The sequence below is a fragment of the Aptenodytes forsteri genome, unplaced genomic scaffold (assembly GCF_000699145.1).
Source record: "Aptenodytes forsteri isolate BGI_AS27 unplaced genomic scaffold, ASM69914v1 Scaffold72, whole genome shotgun sequence".
Classification (NCBI taxonomy): domain Eukaryota; kingdom Metazoa; phylum Chordata; class Aves; order Sphenisciformes; family Spheniscidae; genus Aptenodytes; species Aptenodytes forsteri.
This window is the reverse complement of record NW_008796193.1, coordinates 6799208-6802678: the sequence shown is the minus strand read 5'-3', so window position 1 is coordinate 6802678 and position 3471 is coordinate 6799208. Positions and strand designations below refer to the sequence as shown.

Below are 3471 nucleotides of genomic sequence, written 5' to 3'. Positions count from 1 at the left end.
GTTACGCGTGATGGAGCCCTGCTTTCCTGGAGATGGCTGAACACCTGCCTGCTAATGGGAAGCAGTGAATGAATTCCTTGTTTTGCTTTGCCTGCGCGCGCAGCTTTTGCTTTATCTATTAAACTGTCTTTATGTCAATCCACGAGTCTTCTCACTTTTACCCTTCCGATTCTCTCCCCCATCCCACTGTGGGGGGAGTGAGCAAGCAGCTGTGTGAGGCTTAGTTGCCGGCTGGGATTAAACCACAACAGTCTTCAGACTGGATACGTACGTATATTTATTTTCTTAATAGTTAAAAAGAAAAATCAATCACCATCAGGATACTTCTCTCTATTTCTCTCTGGTTGAGAACACCCATCAGCATCCCTCAGATTATACACACAGAGAATTGTTTATTTAGTATAAGTACTTTGGTATTGTCCATCTTTTTCTGCTTTAGTATAAGAGTATCAGGCCTCTGCCACTGATTATTATTTTAATTAAATTTGGCTGCCACATCTATGGGCATCACTAAAGATACCAAAAAAATGTAAAGGACTGTGTAACTGATGAGATGAATTCTGATACAGCGATTCAGGAAAGTAATTCATGGAGACTCTGAACAGGATAGTGAGCCTGTACTTCTAGAACTATACCTTTCTAATGAAATCTACTTCCTCTTAATGTCAAAACAACTAAACAAAAAAACACCACCAAAACCACAAAACCAAAACAACCTAATACTCAAATGATTTTTTTTTTTATAAAATACTTACTTGTTTTCAAATACAACTGTGAGCGAGTCCTCATGAACATCTTTGATAAATCCCTAAAACAAAAACATTTTTGTTGTAAGAATGCATGTGAAATCAAAACAAGGCAGCAATTTCAATACAGCCTGAAACTAAGCCAAACAGCAGACCACCACTAATACTATGGTTCCAACTTAGGAAAGTTCCAGGACACGATCCCACTGTTCGCATGAGGCTGCTGATATTCTTAGCTGGCTATTCTAAGAAATACATTGCACATGGATTGTTTCAAATGACTGCTCAAATCAGACTAGCACATTTACAACTGAAAACTCACTATCAGAGTTTATTATTTTATCTACAGGTGTGCACAACTGTTTTACAGGAACAAAATGAGAGAGATCCAGGCCCAGGGCAATTAGTACAACTTACAATACAATGCCAAATAGCTGTGCATAGCACTATTTGCTTTGTAGGTGTTCTTCTCAACACAAAACTGAATCCCAAACAACTGTCCTTCAGAATGATATGACAGCAAGTTTGGCTAAAATTTGGCAATACAGGCTGCCATAGAGCTAGTTATGGTATCACCTTTCAAGTACCAGACTGAGGACCTTATTAGGCCAAATACTTGTAGGACCTCACAGGAAAACAGAGAAAGAATACAATATTACTACTCCTGCTTTTGCTATAGCCTGGTATTTGGCCAAGCACAGGACGTCAAGGAGGAACCTGCAGTTTTAAAGGAGTAAGAGAGTTGCATAGCTACGTTAAGAGAAGTTCCAGGAAATCTGCTGAATGGATTATATGCACTTAAGAAACTGCCAACCGAGGAGGACGAAGAACGTATCAACTGTGCAAGGAGCAACTAGCGCACAGAGGTTATTATGTGTCAGCTCAAGGAAAGATAAATTTTGACACAGGAGATCCCTCAATGTAAGGACAGATAGTAAAGGAGCCCATACTGACAGCTGGTTGCAAAGGGCCTATATAAACAAATCTCCTTTTACCTGAACTCATACTTGGGCAATGCTGTGAAGGCATTTGCTCAAAACCTGCTTGTCTGCTCCCTGAGCTTCACTCAAAACCATCTGTCAGCAACACAGAAGACTGGTTCTAGCAGAAAGCATACTGGTAATCCTGAACAAAGCAGGTCACCAGAAATCACCTCACTGAACCACCTAGTGTGTTCCTAATCAAATAAACTCTCTCAAATGCCATCCTGCCACTGTAAGGGAAGGAAGGCAAATCTCTTTCTTTGAAAGGCAAGCAACTGAAACAGCTGGCAATAAAATACACCTGTAATCAGGGACTTTCAGTTTCAAGAAAGTTTCTGGACAGGAATACTGAAGTTATGTCTGTTTAAAGATGCAAAGAGCATACAAAATTTTACTGCCTGAAGTATGTGTTAGCTAACAACAGAGGTAAAGGAGAACTTTTACTAAGTTTATGCTACCGATGTCCCCTTTAAACATGCCCCAACATGGGGATGAATTAACACAGTGTAAAGCGCAGAAAATAAGAGTTGTTCTACTACAATTCATTCAAACTCTATCAAGGGACAAAACACTCAAGTCACAGCACTGCGCACCGAGTCCATGCAGTCCAACATTCTGCCGAATGACAACTTATCAACAGACAGCAGTATTTACAGAAAGACGTTTAACTCCCTACTATGGACAGCCATTTATCTGCATTCCAAGAGTCTGTGATTCAGTATCAGTCTTTGCCTCATTATGCTGCTTTATTTCGTAGCTGAACCTTACCTCTTATTTATGTTATTACATTTTCTCACAGTACTCAAAACAGGGGAAATATGTATTTCATTTCAAAGGTCAGCCTATTGTAGATAAAATTTTTTTCTGTGGATCTGAATTCAGTTATCTTTCCTTTGCTAAGAAACAGTCAGAATCAAGACAGATTAAAAAAATCAAGTACCATAAAACACCTGAAAAACATTCAGAACATAATGCTCTGCAGAGTTTAGAAAATCCTGAATCCACTGACTAGCCGCAGGTTTCATTGATAAGACAGAAGAAGTGGAAAAAAGGAATCCCAACTGCATTGAATTTCCAGGATTTCAGACAATTAGTCCATTATTACGTAAAGTCTGGCTTTCCGTGTAATGGTACAAACAGGTTTAATATTCACAACTAATTTTCAAGCTAACGTCCTGCTGAAGAATGGGAAAGTTGAAGTGGAACAATAATGCAGAGATATGGCTAGCAGCAGACTAACAGCTGACACAGCACAAACATCATCTGCATAAACAGAAACATTGAACACTTTTTAATAAAATTGAAAGTACAAATTCCAACAAAGAGTCTGTACATTTTACAACACCATGTGGGTTTCAGGAACCGCTTCACACAAGGAAATCTTTCAGTTCAAAGCGTGCACACTGCTATTCCCATACAAGAATATAGTGCAGACTCATGGCTAGCAGACATGTATGCAGTAACTTGCTTGAAATTATCTGAATAGCATTTTCAGCTGGCATTCTCAAACTCCACAGTATTTACATATGAGAAACACTCAAAATCAAATATAACATTTATCAGGTATGCACTTCAGGTCACAAACGGACATATGTAAAGCATTAAATAAAATTACACAATTATTTAATTATATTGTTATGAGGCCTGAAAAAAGTCTGATCAGAGTCTAATTGTACAAACACAAGACTAATAGTGAAGGAATAACATAAGCCCAAAATATCCCAGGTATAATTCTTCCTACT

At 38.5% G+C, this 3471-nt stretch overlaps 1 protein-coding gene across 3 annotated transcripts in view; it reads right to left on the bottom strand.

The window, feature by feature from the left end:
• The window catches only part of FXR1 (FMR1 autosomal homolog 1), a 28639-nt gene extending 27835 nt beyond the window's left edge, over nt 1-804 (bottom strand). For all 3 annotated transcript variants that reach the window (XM_009288048.1, XM_009288050.1, XM_009288049.1), the window contains exon 1: nt 756-804. The gene's annotated coding sequence lies outside the window, so the exon portion shown is untranslated. The remainder of the gene's footprint in view (nt 1-755) is intronic.
• Nucleotides 805-3471: the final 2667 nt, after the last annotated feature.